This window comes from Protopterus annectens, chromosome 9.part0 (assembly GCF_019279795.1).
Source record: "Protopterus annectens isolate FY-2018-M chromosome 9.part0, PAN1.0, whole genome shotgun sequence".
Taxonomy (NCBI): domain Eukaryota; kingdom Metazoa; phylum Chordata; order Ceratodontiformes; family Protopteridae; genus Protopterus; species Protopterus annectens.
The window spans coordinates 918,075,549-918,096,493 of record NC_056743.1 but is presented as its reverse complement, the minus strand read 5'-3'; positions in this window follow the sequence as shown (position 1 = coordinate 918,096,493).

Below are 20,945 nucleotides of genomic sequence, written 5' to 3'. Positions count from 1 at the left end.
TAGAGTGGGCCTTTATTTTTTGTTGTAATGGAGTATTCACTGAACTGTAAGTGAAAGAAATACAATCTGATAACCATCTTGATAAGGTGACTTTTGTCACTGGAGCACCTTTTTTTGATTCCAAAAGAGACAAAGAGCTGTTCTGTTTTTCTGAACTGTTTGGTCCTATCCAAATAAAATCGGAATTGCCTATGAACATCAACTTTGAGCAGCATGTGTTCCATCTTATTTGTGTATTTAGGGAAGAAAACGGGCAATTCAATAGATTGGTTGAGATTTGTCTCTGAACAAACTTTGGGTACAAATGATGGATTAGTTCTGAGTGAGACTCTGTCATTATGGAAAATCAATAAGTTCGCAAAAAATTCCACACCAGAAGTACGAAACACAGCTCAAATAGTTAGCAAAATAAATCCACCGAAAATGCTAAAACCACGATAGTATTTAATGAATAAATGCAGCAGTTTCAAACGTCAAGCGCTTTCACTAGTCTAAGCTAGCTTCTTCAGAACGGTTAAAACAGCTGATTCCACCTTATTTTAAATGACAAAACGCGCCAAAAAACTAAGAAGCCATATTTAAAGCTACAAAACATAGAATAAACATTTTACAAGAATAAAGAATTCATTAATAAAAATATAAAATATATATCTATGCAATCACCAATATTATATTTAAATAATTGAAAATGTAATATAAACTTATTTGGATGCATATAAATCATATAAATATATTATTATTGTTTCTTTGAAATTATGCAGGTACTGTAACAATAAAAACTTTTATAAAACTCTAATTAATATTGTTCAATTAATATTCAACATCAAAAGAGGCTTGATGGTAAAATAGTCGTTAATACCAGGTTTTCTAGTAGCGTCCGTTAGGACTTGCCAGTATAACTCTCTGTAGGCTAGAAGGTTTTTCATATTGCCACCTCTGGGATTGATTTTAACTACCTCTAAGATGGCAAATTCAAATATATGTTCTTTCCCTTCTTTTATAACATGCCTAGCTAGTGCGTTTTGTATCTTGATTTTTTATACAATATAAATGGGAATATATCCGTTGTCTTAAGAATCTTTCAGTCTTGCCCACATAAAATGATGGGCAGACTGTGCACAATGCGATGTATACTAGCATCCTAGATTTACAATTGCCCTTAACCGGGTAAATTTTAGTGCAGTTCTCATTTCCCAATATAATTGTACTCTTTGTATAAATACTGTGGCACTGTTTACACGTCCCACATCTCGAGGTATATGTGCTTCCAGTATGTTTTACATTACAACCTTTTTCAAGAATTCTCTTGACATTCATTCCCATTTTGTTGACAAATTTGGGTTCTGTACCCAGTTTCTCACCTACTTCTGTATCTTTAGTTAAAATGTGCCAGTTTTTAATTATAATATTTTTGATATACTGACTGTAAGGACCAAATTCCAAAATACAGGCTCTATAATAGGTAGTGTCTGTAACTAATGAGACTGCTTGATTGTTATCTTGCTCATCTGTGATGTCGTTGTTTACTATTGTTTTTAATGTACTATGTGTTCCAAGTAAAGGTTTATATTTAACACCCCATTGACTTATCACATATGCAGATATTTCCACCATCAAATCATTGTCATAACCTCTATCCAAAAACAGGGATGTAATATAGTCAATTTCCTTGACCATATCATTATACTTGGAACACATTCTAACTGCCCTGACGCATTGTCCTTTGTAAATATTTCTTTTCACCTTTCTAGGATGGAAACTATTAAAGTCCACATACGAATTGGTAAAGGTGTCCTTTCTATAAACAGACACTACCTATTATAGAGCCTGTATTTTGGAATTTGGTCCTTATAGTCAGTATATCAAAAATATTATAATTAAAAACTGGCACATTTTAACTAAAGATACAGAAGTAGGTGAGAAACTGGGTACAGAACCCAAATTTGTCAACAAAATGGGAATGAATGTCAAGAGAATTCTTGAAAAAGGTTGTAATGTAAAACATACTGGAAGCACATATACCTCGAGATGTGGGACGTGTAAACAGTGCCACAGTATTTATACAAAGAGTACAATTATATTGGGAAATGAGAACTGCACTAAAATTTACCCGGTTAAGGGCAATTGTAAATCTAGGATGCTAGTATACATCGCATTGTGCACAGTCTGCCCATCATTTTATGTGGGCAAGACTGAAAGATTCTTAAGACAACGGATATATTCCCATTTATATTGTATAAAAAATCAAGATACAAAAAACGCACTAGCTAGGCATGTTATAAAAGAAGGGAAAGAACATATATTTGAATTTGCCATCTTAGAGGTAGTTAAAATCAGTCCCAGAGGTGGCAATATGAAAAACCTTCTAGCCTACAGAGAGTTACACTGGCAAGTCCTAACGGACGCTACTAGAAAACCTGGTATTAACGACTATTTTACCATCAAGCCTCTTTTGATGTTGAATATTAATTGAACAATATTAATTAGAGTTTTATAAAAGTTTTTATTGTTACAGTACCTGCATAATTTCAAAGAAACAATAATAATATATTTATATGATTTATATGCATCCAAATAAGTTTATATTACATTTTCAATTATTTAAATATAATATTGGTGATTGCATAGATATATATTTTATATTTTTATTAATGAATTCTTTATTCTTGTAAAATGTTTATTCTATGTTTTGTAGCTTTAAATATGGCTTCTTAGTTTTTTGGCGCGTTTTGTCATTTAAAATAAGGTGGAATCAGCTGTTTTAACCGTTCTGAAGAAGCTAGCTTAGACTAGTGAAAGCGCTTGACGTTTGAAACTGCTGCATTTATTCATTAAATACTATCGTGGTTTTAGCATTTTCGGTGGATTTATTTTGCTAACTATTTGAGCTGTGTTTCGTACTTCTGGTGTGGAATTTTTTGCGAACTTATTGGTGTAGTTCCACATGGGACGTTGTTGTTTCTGGTGTTGCTTGATGGATTCGTTTCACAGTTCTACAGCTGGCGCTTCCCCTTTACATGGAAACGAAATAGCGGACCTCAGGGCGGAGGTTTCGGCATTGAGAGGTGAAGTTGCAAAAATGCTGGAATTGTTTAGCAAGATCCCGGAACTATTTCTGCGCAGAAGGAATCACCTTCTGCAATTAAAAAAGGTACTGTAACAACTATTTCTTTGCAAGACACGGGAGTGCCAATTAATACATCAGACAGTAAACGGCCCATTAGTATACCGGATACTTCCTCTCCTGGTATACCTAATGGACAAGGGCACAAAGTTATACCTAGCGTTGATATTAATTTACCTATTCACAATTTTAACGATCATGATAAGACTGCTTTGACTGAATTTACGTTTGACTTCTCCTTTGGCAATTTGACTGAGGAAGCGAAAAGAATTGGTACAAAACCGAAACAGCCTCTTATTACTCGGACATATGCTTATCCTTCTGGGACTACTAGAAAGGATACAGAGACTGGTCGACAAAACTTTTCAGTTACGAAACAACAAAATCTGAAAGACTTTTTGGGGCAGGAATGTAAATTTGACCAAAGTCAGTGGGATACTAATCCTGACGTTTACACTAAGGATAAAGGAACTTTAAAAGATATGATTTATTCTTTTGGGAAGAAAATTAATAGTATTAATGCTGTTAAATTAGATAATGCATACTTAAATCACTGTCTATCTTTGCATATTGTACCTATGGGGTTAAGGTTCTTTAAAATGCCTCAAGGGATTGACATCAACTTAGAGGTTGAAACAGAATTTAATACTATGTTTGACCATTTTGGATTTCAGTTTATGAAACTACTTATTAAGCATAATGATGTCAAACTGTGTAAACTTTTACTTGAGGTAGAGAATTTAAATAATTTTATAACAAAAGATTTAGCCTATGCCCAATGGGAGAATTTGTTCCACAAACAATTTTCGATTGCTGAAAGTAGAGCAAAGAGTGCTTTTGAACGGAAGCATAGGAAATTAAATAGAGATAGAGAATAGTATAGAAGAAATATGTGTTATAGGTGGAATTATAGCAGACAGGACAAGGATTACACAGCAACTATTTATCAAGGGCAAGATATCAGTAGAGACGAAAATAATGACAGGTTTTTTTATGGGCCCGGAGAAAAGAATCAGGGAAAATGGAAGAAAGCAGGAAAGTGGAAAAAGAAATGGTAAACATCATAGAAGACAGCAATAGTGAATCTATCCCTTTAGAAGAAACTGGAATTGTGACTAATAATGCTGTTAATGAATATAAAAGTTTCAAAATCTATAATTTCAGTAGCATGAAATTAAGGCCAACACATTTTGAACTTTTATCCAAGGGATTTAATTTTATTCCCACTCCTAAATTTAATCTTGTTGACAACATTTTAGAATTCAAGAAATACACTAGGAAACTAAATTTAGCACTTATGTTTAGTAACAAAGAACAAAATGATCAAGAACACAGTAAGGGATTATTAGGGTTAAAAAAAACAAGTTCATTTATACCATTTAGTCATCCCAATGTGCAGTTATATGATCAAGTGGTAACTAATGACATATATAGATTTTATAAACACAAAAGTAAGTTTCATATCAAGCAAAACTTAACGTTTGATGAAAGGAATACTTTACTGGAACTACAGAAGGACACCAACATACGCATAATGAAACCGGACAAGGGTGGGGGCATAGTTATATTTGATACCATCACTTACAATGCCAACATCCTAGACATATTACATCATTCAGGGAATTACACAACATCTTCTATTAATGAGGTTAATATAGCGTACAACAGGATTGACATGTACCTTGAAGAGTACCTTTTGGAACATAGAATAACTGAAGATATGTATAGCTATATGACAGTTGAACATCCGGTCTTAGCCACTATCATAGGGATACCAAAGGTACACAAAAATCAAGACAATCCACCATTTCGTCCTATCATTTCAGGAAGTAGGTCAAAAACGTATCCAATGGGTGTGGTAATTGATACACTATTAAAACCTATTTATAAGGAAGTGCAACATCTTGTAAAGGATTCATGGGAATTTTTACAAAATTTTCCCATTGACAAATATCACCATGGAATTTTATTTAGTACAATAGATGTGGTAGATCTATTTAGCTCTATTCCTATGGATGAAGGTATAGAAGCTTTTACCAACAGTTTGAGAAAACATACCAAAATGTCATGGGATAGAATTCAACTTTTGGCAGAACTCATGAGCATCATATTGGATAATAACTTTATCTTCCATGAAGGGGAAATTTTCAAGCAGACCAGGGGGGTGGCTATGGGAGCAGCTTGTGCTCCCATATATGCCAACCTGGTCATGCTTGAATGGGAAGAACAACATGTATTAAATGGGATTCATGTCAATTCTATTGTATACTATTCTAGATTCCTTGACGACATATACATTCTATGGAATGGGAGTCCTGATTCCTTTGCAGCATTTATTAACTATATTAATAGCAGTAGTAATTATTTGAAGTTTACCTCGGTGGTCAATGAATATGGAGTACCATATTTAGACACCTTGATCACAATTGATGGGGACAGATTGAAATCTACTGTTTATAGAAAGGACACCTTTACCAATTCGTATGTGGACTTTAATAGTTTCCATCCCAGAAAGGTGAAAAGAAATATTTACAAAGGACAATGCGTCAGGGCAGTTAGAATGTGTTCCAAGTATAATGATATGGTCAAGGAAATTGACTATATTACATCCCTGTTTTTGGATAGAGGTTATGACAATGATTTGATGGTGGAAATATCTGCATATGTGATAAGTCAATGGGGTGTCAAATATAAACCTTTACTTGGAACACATAGTACATTAAAAACAATAGTAAACAACGACATCACAGATGAGCAAGATAACAATCAAGCAGTCTCATTAGTTACAGACACTACCTATTATAGAGCCTGTATTTTGGAATTTGGTCCTTATAGTCAGTATATCAAAAATATTATAATTAAAAACTGGCACATTTTAACTAAAGATACAGAAGTAGGTGAGAAACTGGGTACAGAACCCAAATTTGTCAACAAAATGGGAATGAATGTCAAGAGAATTCTTGAAAAAGGTTGTAATGTAAAACATACTGGAAGCACATATACCTCGAGATGTGGGACGTGTAAACAGTGCCACAGTATTTATACAAAGAGTACAATTATATTGGGAAATGAGAACTGCACTAAAATTTACCCGGTTAAGGGCAATTGTAAATCTAGGATGCTAGTATACATCGCATTGTGCACAGTCTGCCCATCATTTTATGTGGGCAAGACTGAAAGATTCTTAAGACAACGGATATATTCCCATTTATATTGTATAAAAAATCAAGATACAAAAAACGCACTAGCTAGGCATGTTATAAAAGAAGGGAAAGAACATATATTTGAATTTGCCATCTTAGAGGTAGTTAAAATCAATCCCAGAGGTGGCAATATGAAAAACCTTCTAGCCTACAGAGAGTTATACTGGCAAGTCCTAACGGACGCTACTAGAAAACCTGGTATTAACGACTATTTTACCATCAAGCCTCTTTTGATGTTGAATATTAATTGAACAATATTAATTAGAGTTTTATAAAAGTTTTTATTGTTACAGTACCTGCATAATTTCAAAGAAACAATAATAATATATTTATATGATTTATATGCATCCAAATAAGTTTATATTACATTTTCAATTATTTAAATATAATATTGGTGATTGCATAGATATATATTTTATATTTTTATTAATGAATTCTTTATTCTTGTAAAATGTTTATTCTATGTTTTGTAGCTTTAAATATGGCTTCTTAGTTTTTTGGCGCGTTTTGTCATTTAAAATAAGGTGGAATCAGCTGTTTTAACCGTTCTGAAGAAGCTAGCTTAGACTAGTGAAAGCGCTTGACGTTTGAAACTGCTGCATTTATTCATTAAATACTATCGTGGTTTTAGCATTTTCGGTGGATTTATTTTGCTAACTATTTGAGCTGTGTTTCGTACTTCTGGTGTGGAATTTTTTGCGAACTTATTGGTGTAGTTCCACACGGGACGTTGTTGTTTCTGGTGTTGCATTATGGAAAATCAGAAAAGGGGGTTTGATGGTCAAGGCCTGTAACTCTGAAATCCTCAGAGCAGAAGTGATAGCTATTACAAATATGGTCTTCCATGAGAGATATTTCAAATCACATGATGAGGCTGGTTTGAAAGGGGGTAATATAATTCAGGAAAAGAACAACATTTAGATTCCATGGCATGGCTGGAGTTTTGACTGGTGCTCTCAAGTGTATAGTACCCTTGAGAAAGGCTTTAAAGAGCCAATGTGACATGACATTAGAACCCCGGACACCAAGATGAAAGTTTGAGATTGTTACTAATTGAACTCTAATGGTAGCTGCAGCATCCCCTTCATTGAAAAGTTTAGTCAGAAGCTCCAGAATGGATGAAATTGAAGCTAGGTATGGATCAATATTATTCTGAGAGGCCCGTATAGAAAATCACTTCCATTTGCTAAGATATAACTTTCTGGTAGTTGATTTATGAAAGGATGTTAAAATATATTGAGCCTCGTCTGAGAGGTTGTGAATCCTGGCTATGTTTGGAACTGGAGCAGCTGTCAGTTTGAGGGACTGAAGGGAAGGATGAAGAGCACCCAATGAATGGGTCAGAAGATTCAGAACCGGGTCCAGGATCCAAGGTTCTTCCAAAAGATGAGGATGAAGGAAGGGAAACCAAATCTGACAAGGCCAGTAAGGGGCTATTAAGATTATGGTCCGTCCCAGGGTCTTTGCTTTCTGTAATACTTTGGGTATCAGAGGGAAGGGAGGAAAGGCATAAAGGAGACCCAGGGGCCAATTGTGCACCAGTGCATCCCTTGGGGCATCCCCTGGCAGGGGGATTAGGGCGAAGTAGCTGCTGCATTTCATGTTTGTTGGGGTTACAAAGAGGTCGCAGCAAGGCTGACCCCATCTGTGGAAGATCTTTTCCGCTACTTGTTTCTTTAGGGACCACTCGTGAGGCAAAAGAATTGCCCTGCTTAGCTTGTCTGCTATCACATTGGATTTCCCCGGGATGTGCGTTGCTATCAGAAAGCGCTGGATGGAAGCTGCCCACTGCCATAATCTCAGGGCCTCTCGACACAGTAGATAAGATTAGGTTCCTCCTTGTTTGTTTATGTACCAGACCACTGACATATTGTCTGTCTGAATTGCAATTGTTCCCAGAGGGAGAGAGTGTTGGAGGGACTGCAATGCTAGGAGTACAGCTCTCATCTCCAGGACATTGATATGCAGATGAGCCTTGTGCGTCTTCCAAGTACCTTGGGCTGTTCTTCCCAGATAATGGCCCACCCACCCTATCAAGGAAGCATCTGTGGTCACCGTGGCTATAGGATTGGGTAGAACAAATGGACGGCAAAGAGTAACTTGTTGAGATGTCAGCCACCACTGAAGGTCCTTGCACATATTCGTTATCATGATTTGGTGTGACACTGGAAGTTCCTGAAAGGACCACTGAGAGAACAGGAGCCACTGTAGAACTCACATATGCATCGACCCAGAGGAATGGCAATGATCACTGCCGCCATTGTTCCTAGCAATTTGAGTACCATTGAGACTGGGGCTTTTGTCTTTGGAAGCAGGTCTAGGATTTGTTTTCATAAAAGACAAACTCTTTCTGGAGGAAGACTTAAGGTCATTGAAACTGTATCTAGTTTTGCTCCTATAAAAACGGTCTGTTGCGATGGTGACAAGGCAGATTTTTCTGTGTTTATGGTAATCCTCAATTGATTGCAGAGATTTAAAGTCATGTCCCATGCGAGTATGAGTTGATTCCTGGTGGTGGCAGTGAGGAGCCAGTTGCCTAGGTATGGAAACATATGGAATCCCAAACATCTCAGGTGAGCCATGACTACTGCCATGCATTTGGTGAATACCTTGGGGGCTGTAGTGAGACCAAAGGGCAGAGCGCGAAATTAATAATGATTGGCTCCTAGCCGGAAGCGTAGATGATCCCTGGATGGCCTGTCCATTTTTATGTGGTAGTACGCATCCTGGAGATCTATCAAGCACATCCAAGTGTCTTTCCCCAGAAAGAGGAGTATTGGCTGTAGTGTGACCATCTGGAACTTTTTCTTTTTTACCGACTTGTTTAGTCTGCTAAGGTCTAGAATAAGTCTCCAGTCCCCTGTTTTCTATGGAACTAAAAAGAACCTTGCGTAAGTTCTGGATCCTCTCTGGTCTGCCGGGACTGGTTGGATGACTCTTTTTTCAAGCAACCTTTGGACCTCTATGGCTGCTTGTTCCCTGTGACTGGGTGGAACGTCTGGGATTTTTTTCACAACAGGGGGCGGTGTGGCAAAGGGAATTGAGTATCCTCTGGATATGATGCTTTGTACCCAGCTGTCTTTTGTTATTTTTAGCCAGGAATCTGGGTACAAATAAAGGTGTCCCCTGACTCCAGAGATGGACAGTTGGACCTCCTCTCAGGAGCACTGATAGGGCTTCCCAAAGAACTTATCTCTGTCACCCTGATTCTGCTGACCCCCTCTGCCACATGGATGGCGTCTTCCATTATTTCCCCCTCCTCTGCCTCTAGAGGGGGTTCACCACGATTGTCCTGGAAAGATCCAAACAACGAAGGATAACCAGTAACAGAAGGACACCCCAGCTTCCAAAGCAAAATTTTATTACCTGTGCAGTCCGTTCAACTCACCACAGCTCCAAAAAAAGATAGATAAAACAGTCATAAATGCTCACGAACCAATAAAGATGATAAAATCCACAAGCACAAGTGTATCACTCCACAATATTTATAAAATCCACCAGGTACAAGATTGAAGTTAAGCTCTTTCACCTAACCAAATGTCAGGCTTCCTCAGAACAAAATTGCACTTTCTAAGTCCTGTTAATATAGGTGTACCCATTCAAATGGACCAATAGTAGTGCTATCAATTAACTTCAACCTAAATTTAAAAAGACATATAACTTTTCACAATATAAAAAAATTAGAAGTTATGTACCTACCATAACGTTCCATGTTAGTTGTCTTCTTCTCGCCTTCTTTCTTGATGGATGGATCGGCTCCGACTCGGCCACTCTAAAAGCTCGAGAGCTAGTTCCACCGGCTCGAGGCTCCCCTATATCCTACAATGCTAGGCGGTAACTCCTCAGATCTCATTTGAAAGCTAAGGCCAGCAATAAAATTCCATAAGGAACCAAGAAAACTCCTCTAGGTCTGTTCTGGCTAGGGGGAAGGAGGGTGGGACGCAAGAAAGAAGGCGAGAAGAAGACAACTAACATGGAACGTTATGGTAGGTACATAACTTCTAAATGTTAAGTTGTCAATCTCGCCTTCATTCTTGCTGGATGGGACCGCGTCCCTAGCACCTTGTCCCGGGTGGCCTATCGGAACAGACTCTTGAGTACAGTGGAACCAAAGTTGGCTCAGTCACTAGAGGCCAAGTCCAACTTATAATGAGAAATGAAGGTATGGGGAGAAGCCCAAGTAGCTGCAGAACAAATCGAATCAATAGGCAGCCTATCTTGGAAAGCTATAGAAGTGGCTAAAGCTCTAGTTGAATGAGCCCTGGGTTTGGATGGCAACCGTTGATGTCTTATCTCATATACTAGGGTAATCAACGAAGTAAGCCATCTAGAGAGAGAGACTTTAGAAACTGGAAGGCCCATTCTACCTTCTGCATAAGAAACAAACAGTTGGTCAGATTTCCTGAATTGTTTGGTCCTGTCTAAATAGTACCTAAGTTGGCGATGAATATCTAAACAGTGTAACTTTTGTTCTGACCTATTAGAATAATTTGGGAAGAAAACAGGAAGCTGAATGGTTTGATTCAAATTTGCCAATGAAGCTACTTTGGGCAAAAAAGACGGGTTAGTACGCAAGGACACCCTGTCTTTCTGAAATACCAGATAAGGAGGTCGACTACACAGAGCATGGAGTTCGGAGACTCTTTTTGCTGAAGTGATAGCTACTAAAAAGAGTGTCTTCCAAGAAAGTAACTTTATAGAACATGAAGCCGCAGGTTCAAAAGGGGGAAGAATTAAGGATGTCAGAACCAAGTTGAGATCCCATTGAGGAGGAGGATCTCTGATGGGTGGTTTGAGGAGAAAAACTCCCTTTAAAAAAGCCTTGCAGAGTTTGTGAGACATAATGGAGGACTCTGAGACTCCAACATGAAAGTTCGATATTGCTGCCAATTGAACTCTAATGGTAGATGGGGACGAACCTGAGTGGAAACGTTCGGCTAGAAAGTCTAGAACTGTTTGAATAGAAGCAGTGAAAGGATCTATATTCTTTGACTGCGCCCAATAGGAAAAACGTTTCCACTTGCTAAGATAAATCTTCCGAGTGGAAGATTTATGAGAAGCTATCAAGATATCTCTAACTGAGTGAGATATCAAAGGAAGCCTGGCTAAAGTCGGAATTGGAGGAACCACGCTGTGAGGTTCAGAGAGGGAAGGGAGTGGTGCAACTGACTCGACTAATGGGTCAAGAGGTCTGGAACTGGGTCCAGATGCCAAGGTTGTTCCAACAGATAACGGTGGAGAAAAGGGAACCAAACCTGATGAGGCCAGTAAGGGGCAATGAGGATCATGGAAGCTTCCTGAGCGATGGCTTTCTGTATCAGCTGGGATATCAGTGGGAAGGGAGGAAAGGCATACAGAAGTCCCCGGGGCCAAACGTGTACTAGAGCATCTCTGCTGGGGTGGCCTGGTTGGGGAAAGAGGGTGAAAAAATCGTCGCACTTGCTGTTTTGGGGAGTAGCGAAAAGGTCGCAGCAAGGCCTGCCCCACTTTCAAAAAACTTTCTCCAACACTGAATTGTTCAGAGACCACTCGTGAGGCATGAGAATAGCTCTGCTCAATTTGTCTGCAATCACATTGGACTTCCCGGGGATGTGCGTTGCTAACAGAAATCGCTGAGAAGAAATCGCCCATTGCCATAGTCTGAGTGCCTCTCGACATAGGGGGTAAGATCTGGTTCCGCCTTGTTTGTTGATGTACCACACTACAGACATGTTGTCTGTTTGAATTGCTATAGTTCCCTTGGGAAGAGAGTCTTGTAGGGCTTGCAATGCTAGAAGCACTGCTTTCATCTCTAGGATGTTTATGTGCAAGTGGCACTCGAATGGTTGCCACATGCCCTGGACTGTCCTGCCCTGGAAATGCCCCCCCCCACCCGATCAGGGAGGCGTCCGTTGTCACTGTAGCAACCGGAGGGGGAGGGACGAAAGGTCTCCCTAGGAGGAGCTGAGGAGATGTGATCCACCAATAGAGATGATCCTTGCACGACTGAGTTATCCGAATAGGATGGGACATTGGGAGACTTTGGTAAGACCATTGTATGAAGAGCATCCATTGTAAAATTCTCATATGGAAGCGGGCTAATGGTAGGAGAGGGATGGCCGCCACCATAATCCCTAAGACTTTCAGGATCAGTCTGGCTTTGACTTTGTTGCTCTGCAAGACAAGAAAGACCTGTTTGTGTATGTCTGCTATCCTCTGCTCTGTGAGTCTGGCTGACATCTTGACTGTGTCTAGATTTGCGCCTATGAAGGTAATAACACGACAAGGCGACAAGACAGACTTTTCGTAGTTTATTGATATGCCTAGTGCCTGACATGTGTGAAAAGTGTAGTCTCTGGCGAGAAGTAAAAGATGCTTGGTGGGGGCTGTAAGGAGCCAGTCGTCTAAATAAGGAAACACCTGGAATCCTTGTCGTCTCAGGTGAGAGGCTATCACTGCCATGCATTTGGTAAACACTCGGGGGGGCTGTAGTGAGACCAAAGGGCAGGGCTCTGAATTGAAAATGACTGGTTCCCAGCCTGAAGCGGAGAAATCTCCTGGAGCGTCGACTCATCTTGATGTGATAGTACGCATCCTGGAGATCTATCGAGCACATCCAGTTGTCCCGCCCCAAAAGGGGAAGAATGGACTGCAGCGTGACCATCCGGAACTTTGTTTTCTTGACAAACTTGTTCAAGTTGCTGAGATCCAAAATGGGTCTCCACTCCCCTGTTTTCTTTAGAACCAAAAAGAATTTGGAGTAGATCCCGGATCATACTTGGTCTGCTGGAACTGGTTGAATGGCTCTTTTTGCGAGCAGCTTTGAAACTTCTAATGCTGCTTGCTCCCTTTGACTGGGTGGAACATCTGGAAGGGATTTCTTGGACTGCTTCGGAATGAAAAGGAAAGGGATTCTGTAGCCTTCGGAAATGATAGACTGTACCCACTTGTCTTGAGTTACGGATAGCCAGGCTTTTGGGTACAGTGATAACCTTCCCCCGACTGCCTCCGAAGGTGGGCAGTCGGGCAACACCTCAGGGATGCTGAAAGGGCTTGTCGGAAAAGGATTCTCGACTGCCCTGTTTCTGCAGGCCCCCTCTGCCCCTGGGACGGCGTCTACCATTGTTGTTCCCCCCTCTGCCTCTAGAGGGGAAACGACTCTGTGCATCAGGCAAGTCTCCTTGAGATTGTTTGCGGAACCACATCTTTCCCCCCTTCTGACCTTTGGGGTAAGGTCTAGAAGGAGTAGAAAAACGGACTCAGACGTCAGAAAGAGTCTTGCCATCAGTCTCGCACCTAGTCAGGGTTTCCTTCACTTGAGGACCAAAAAGGGATGATCCATCAAAGGGGGAATTAGTGAAGGACGCCTTAAAAGGGTCCGCAAAGTTACAAAGCCGCATCCAGGCGTGCCTACGCAAGGCTACACCTGTACCTGCCACTCTACTTGCTCCATCCGCCGCATATGAAAGGAGGCGCATGGAAGAGTTGGTTATAGAATTAAGGGTAGCCAGCTGAGAGTTCATCCTGTCCTGAAAACCCGCAGCTGTTGGGTCCTTCAACATTTCACTCGCTTCTTTGAGTAAATCCCTCTGAAGACAAGTAAAATGACACAGGTAATTCAGCGATCTCATAGTAAAGGTCGCTGACGAGAACATCCGCTTCCCGTACCTGTCCATCGACCTAGACTCCCTGTTAGGAGGATGAACAGGCACCGAAGGATCAGCTAACTCCTTCTTGGTAGCCGCAGCCACCACCATAGCATCAACAGGGACGCCTTTGGTCAGAAATTCTTTATTCTTGGGGGCCGTGATGAACTTTGATGGTCTCCTGGGGGGTGGGTTCCACTGAGTCAGGAGCCGCCCAAGCCTTCTTTGCCACCACTTGCATAAGGGGGTCAAAGGGAGGGGACACCCAGGAGGTGGAAGGGCGAGAGCCAAACGCCTCAAGATACACTGATTCATCCTCTGAAGGGTTGAAGGATTGCCAATTCCTCCTCTGTTTTAAGATTTCAAGGATGTCTGCAAAGGAGACATCTTCAGAGGGGGAACAAGGGGAACCTTCAGACTCCTCTAAATCAGTGTCAGAGGTGACAGACTCAGGGGAGTCAATGTGCTTCCTCTTGCACTGCCTCTTCCTAGGGGGCTCTCCTACAGGGTCAGGAGAGGTCTCGGAAGAGGAGGAGATCCCCACAGGGGAAACTTGAGGAGCTGGCTCTCTATGGTCGGGGATGAGAGAGTGAGTAGAAATCACCGGAGGCACCATAGGGGGAGGGGCAGAAAGAACCGACTGTGGAGTTGAACCTGGTTCCAACATGCTCCTCATGACCTCGAAGGCACCCCTGTCAGGCAGAGCCGGAGGTCTCCGTTCCGAAAAACTGGAAACCTCCCCCGGCACTGACAGTGATGGCTCCGAGGCCGATGTCGGAGCCGAACTCACCAGCGCCGAAGCACCGAGAGGGAGAGCGGGGTTGGACAAGGGTCCGATGCCACTCGCCCCCTTGGAGCCGACGAGGGAAGTCCGGCGCCGAGATTCTTCCAAGTAAGACATCGGAGCTGATGAGGGAACCGAAGACAAAGGTATCGGTTCCGACGCTACCACAGTCTCAGGTCCGAGCCGCCCCGGCTCCGAACTCAAAAGAGTCAGAGGAGGAATTTGAGTAATAGGAGTAGGTCTTGACTGTTGAGTCGGACTTTGAAGCATCTGGGCTAGTGCCTCGGACTTAAGAAGTCGACTCACTACTCTCTGAAGGTCATGGTCCGATAACCTGGAAGACCTAGAAAAGTGGGATCTATGGCTCCGTTCAGACAGCAAGGGTGATGCTGGAGCCGAATGAACGGAGCCAATAGATGGAGATCGGGACCTTTTTCTAGATGTCGGTTCTGATAAAATAATCGGAACCGACAGAGTAATGTCTTCCTCGGCTCCGGCCGGAGCCGAGGACACCATAGGGGCTTGTATTCGAGATTCATCGGCTCCGGCCGGAGCCGATGTTCGAATAGCTTTAGGGCCTCCAGAAGATGGCTCAGATGCTGGAGCCGAAGGTCTGGAAGACTTAGAGGGTTTCCCCGATGACTGAGTCGAGGGACCCTCAGGCTTAAGTAAGCCCCTTAAAATAAGTTTATTTTTTCGCTCCTGCAGGACTCTAGGGCTGAAGCCATGGCAAACAGCACATGAGTCCTGCAGGTGCAAAGGTCCCAGGCAGTACACAAGAAGTGTGACCGTCTGTCAGAGACATCTTCTGACAGCACGAGTCACACTTCTTAAAGCCTGAGACCTTTGATTCCTTAGACATAACTAAGGGAAAAATGTAATCACCCAAGCACACACACACACCGATTACACTTAGGAGTAATTTAAACTAATTTAAAATAAATTATAGTAATTAGAAAATAAAAATCCCTACAAAACACAGTCACTCACTAGGAAGGGAGGGACTGGGCCTAGGGCCCAAGGGAAAAATTGTAGAGATTTGTGGAAAAAGGGGGTGGAAAGTTAACGGGAATGGGATAGACTATATCTAAACTAACTATATATATAAAAAACTAACTTTAACAGGGGAAAAGGCTAAGAAACTAGTTCTTTACCAAAAAACTAACCTGAGCCAGTAGGAACACACCTCGATCGCTGTAGCGGCAAACGAGATCTGAGGAGTTACCGCCTAGCATTGTGGGATATAGGGGAGCCTCGAGCCGGTGGAACTAGCTCTCGAGCTTTTAGAGTGGCCGAGTCGGAGCCGAGGATCGGCTCCGAACCCATCCAGCAAGAATGAAGGTGAGATTGACAACTTAACATTGAAACATTTTAGAAAGCATATTCTATTACTACAAAATGTAATCTCACTGATGCATTTATATTGCAAAGACATTTTGTTAATTTGTATCCACAACACTGTACTTGATATCTTCATAATTTGTCTGATCTCAGTTTCAAAACGCTGGAAATACTAATGCAATCGTTCAAACCAGGGGGGTTTCCAGCATCAAGTTTGATCTGCCAGTATTGTTCTCTATACTCCAGCTTACTTTCCCAGTTACCACTCCTGGCACCTCCCATTATCTGTTCTATAACCATGAACTTAAAATTGTAATTGGGACACGTTAATGTGTGTTTATAAAGTGCACTAGTTTCCTTTTGCTTGGAAATATCGTATACATGTTCGTATATCCTTCTACTGAGATTCCTTTCTGTCTTTCCAAGGTAAAAGCTGGAACATGATCCACACACTACCAGATATACCACTCCAGCACTGTTACAAGTGTAATGACCATTACTTCTAACCCTATAATTCCTAGATGTTAAGAAAACATCCTCTTTACCAAGAATGTACCTACATTGGTTACACCTGTCACACCTGTAAGTGCCCTTCTTACTCCTATTTCCCTTATTGTTGTATGTAATTCCTCTCTCAAATCTCTCTTTAAGATTTAAATCTTTTTTTCTGATAAACTGTGGTAAATCTGGAATCCAACATCCTGTTTCCTTGTGTATTTTCAGTACACCCCAATGTTTCCTAATAATCCCTTCCACTTCCAAGGAATTACTAGTGAAAGTGTGTACAAAGGCACTGTCATATTCTGCTTGAACGCGTTCATGATTAATAAGGTTGGCACTACCCTTACGTAACAATGGGGGATATTTAAATTCCCTTTCCCGGGTCACCTCTTCTGCCAAGGTTTCCACCATAACCATGGGATATCCCCTTTGAGTGAATAATTATTTAATAAAATTCACTTCTTGTTTAAACATCCTATCATCACTACACATCCTCGAAGCTCTAATGATCTGTCCCTTGACAATACCCTTTTTTTGATAAAAAGGGTGATTGCTCTCAATGTGAAGGTATGAATTAGAAAATGTGTGTTTTCTGAAAATAGTGGACTTGAAACAATTATTGGTTGGATCTTTATATAATCTAACATCCAAATAATTGATTTCTTGAAAGGAAACAGTATGAGTAAATCTCAAAAATGAGGTGGTATCATTGATATAAGTCAAGAAGGTGGTCATTTCCTCCACAGATCCATCCCAAAGAATACGGATGTCATCTAGGAATCTGGTGTAGTAGGTTATATACCTAGACCACGTAGATTTCATGATATACTTTTTCTCTCAGTAGTATAGTACTAGGTTGGCATCTAGGGGGCACATGCCACCCCCATAGCCACACCACTCTCCTGCTTATAGTACTCACCATTGAAAAACATGTAATTATTTCTCAAGGTAGTTTCCAAAAATTCCACAATCAAATTGATAGTGTTGGCATCCAAATATCTAACTTCTGTCAATACCTCCTAAAACCATTCAAGGCCTAACCCATGTGGAATGCTGGGGGAATAATTCCACAACATCAACTGTAACCACAATTACTGTATTGCTGTATTTTTTACCGGTCATGTTCCTAAGGAAATCCTATGAATCCTTAGTAATGTGCTTTAATGTACCTACAAATCTCTTAAGATGGTAATCTACAAATATGGCCAAAGGTTCCGTAATATATCCAGCTCCTGACACAATCGGTCTAAAGGCCAGGTTTTCTATTCCCTTATGTATTTTAGGTATCCCGAATATTACCGGAATACGTGGCTTTTCCACATGTAAAAAATCATACATTTTCTTATTAATTGCTCCCTGCAGCAAATGGTCCTTTAGATAATACTGAATCTTCGCGCATGCAACATTTATCTAATTTTTAGATGCCACATTATACTTCTCTTCATCATTGAGAATCTAGACATCTATGAGTTTGATGTCTATGCGAATTGCAACACACAGCATTTGATCTATTTAGCCTGCTGTTTCTATTGTACTGCCTTCATTGTGGGCAAGACGGATCAACGGCTAAAAGATCGTATCTTATGCCACTTAAGGGAGATCAAGAAACTGGATCTAAATAATGCACTTGTGGTGCATGTTGCGAATAACCCATCACATTATTTCAGGTTTAAGGTTATGGAAGTAATTCCCTGGAATGTAAGGGAAGGGAATGTGCATAATAAAACTGAAGTCCGGGAGATTAGTTGGATAACCAACCTGAGAGCAAACCGTTTTCCAGGCTTAAACAGAGTAGTTCCGCTCAAACCAGTGCTAAAAGCCAGAAGATTGAGAATTGGCTCCAGGGCAAAAGATAATGCAGAAGAGAATAAGTGATTGGTCCAATAGAAGGGTTCTTTAACATGAATGGATGGCAATAAAGTACACTTCAAAGTTAAAATATGATTGCCGATAGTTTTCTTAGCACCTGATGGGATAAAGGAATCAGGAAATGGATATGCAATTGGATAAAGAGATGTTAATGCTATTGGCTACTGAATAAATAATCAGAACAGAGAATGGCCAAAGGATGATTGGCTTAAGCCATGGTGGTTCACCCAATGTTGAAGCCCTGATTGGAGAATACTACGAGAGGCTGTTAAAGGAAGGTGTGCACCAAGAAGAAGACAGTGATTGGTTGTTTCCAGTTTTAGGTTTTAGAGAGCACAAATTACGATTATGATCTGATGAAGGCTAACTAAGCTGAAAGCACTTATCTATGGAAACTTGTGCTCTACGTTTTTAGAAACTTGTGTTTCACAGATTTTATTGTTACATTAAAGTTTTTATTTTAATATATTATTGGTTCAGCTGTGGTGGTCAATGAACAATTTCTCTATGAATTTACTGTTTTTTTCTCTCGTTACCATTAGTAGTGCAGCAGGGTGTTTTTCAGTTTGTATCTAATTACTTGTGCACTACACATGGCTGAGAATTTGCTGTCTGTGGATATGGCATTGAAAGATAAAATGAAGAACTCTTCCTTTTTGGACTTCATAGGTGAGCTGAACAATCCACTACTACAACTAAATTTGAATAATGAACCTATTGACCTGAATGCTCCCCTTATTGAAGAGAATGATTTGTATACTATTTTCCATGAAGCTGAGAATGCTGCCTATCACCTGAAAAAGCTGCAGTGGCAGCGTTTTCACTTGGAAGCTTGCATATTTCAGAAAGTTATACCTAGAGGCATGAGAGTAAAATGTCTCCCGAGTTACAGGAACACTTATCCAGATCTACTTGCCAGATGACAAGCTATTAATCTGGATACAAGTATGAAATATATGAATCTACTTATCGAATACTTTAAACCTGAAGAAGAGAAAATGGCGTTAGATATCAAAATGAAACAAGCTGAGCTAGAGGGGATGTGCTTGGAAGATACATCTATTCACAAAATAGAAACGTTGCAATTCAATTTCAATGTTTATGAGAACAAACTAAGGGACCAGAAGATGAGGAAACTAGCACGTGACTTCCAGGATTTCAAACTAGGGCATAGATTTGAATGGCCTAGAAAAGAACAAGCAGGAGGAGGGTGGAACAAAACGACTGCTGCTAAACCTTTTAACACAAGGAAAGATGAAAACTCTGGGAAACGAACTACCAGTGAGGTAGTAATGTCTAATCATCAACCTGCTAAGCAGGATACTAGGCAGGATAAACCTGCCCTTGAAATTTTGGAAACTGATCAGAGGGAGGCTAGCACTAGTGGATTGACCCACTGTATAATAGAATTTGCCTCTGAAGCTAGTCGTGAATCTACATTAGTAACCAAACCAAAAGAAGGGGTAGTGCATGCCTCATTCAATTGGCCGTTGCTGGTTTTTGTGAAGCAGCAATTCCAAAGGAATCCGAGAACATCCAGTCAAGAAAGAAAACAAAAAAAGTTCATGACATAACCTCAAATGAACCCCCTTTGGTTGTGAATATATCACAGGTGGCTCTTACTAAAGAAGAACTCTCAGTATAAAATAAAGGCCTGAGTTTTATTTCAGCAACTCTATCTGACCTTAATGAGTTTGTAACGGATATTCGACTGTTTGCCAGGAATGTAACACTCAAATCTATTTTTGGAGTAGAAAATAGTTATAATACATCACAATACAAGAAACTTAGTAACTTCACCCCAGTTAATCATCCCACTATTGAATTATTTTGCAGGCTGGGTGAGGATGAGGTGGCAAAAATAAGAGAAGAAAAAAGTGGTTTAGGGGGTTACTATAACTTGACCCTTGCAGAGAAAGAGGCTTTGAATAAATTGAAATGAAGAAATGATTTAGTGGTGAAGCCAGCTGACAAGGGCGGGTGCATGGTTATAATGGATGCTGATTGGTATAAGAATAAGATGCATCAGATGCTTCAAGATGAAAATACCTACAAAAAATTAACTAGAAGAGGTACTGAAACAATGATCAATAGTGTCCGAAGCAATCTATATGAGATGTTTATGGAAAGACGTCTAACTAAAGATTTGTTTGACTTCTTTGAAACTGAACATCCCACTATTCCTAGTATTAGTGGGTTACCTAAATTGCACAAGGACAGCCAGGACCCTCCCCTACATCTGATTGTAGCAGGTATTGAATGGGTGACTGAATCTTTGTCTATTTATGTTGAAAATTAATTAAAGCAAGCACTACCTCTTGCCAACGAAGTATTGAAGGACACTGGTTCATTTTTAACTGATCTATATAGTAAAGCAAAAGAGATGACAAGAATGGATGATGTAATATTGGTTACCATGGATATCAATAGTCTCTTTACAGTCATTCCCAATGACTATGGTATTGAAGCTATTCGCTCCTTCTCACATCAAGCCCATC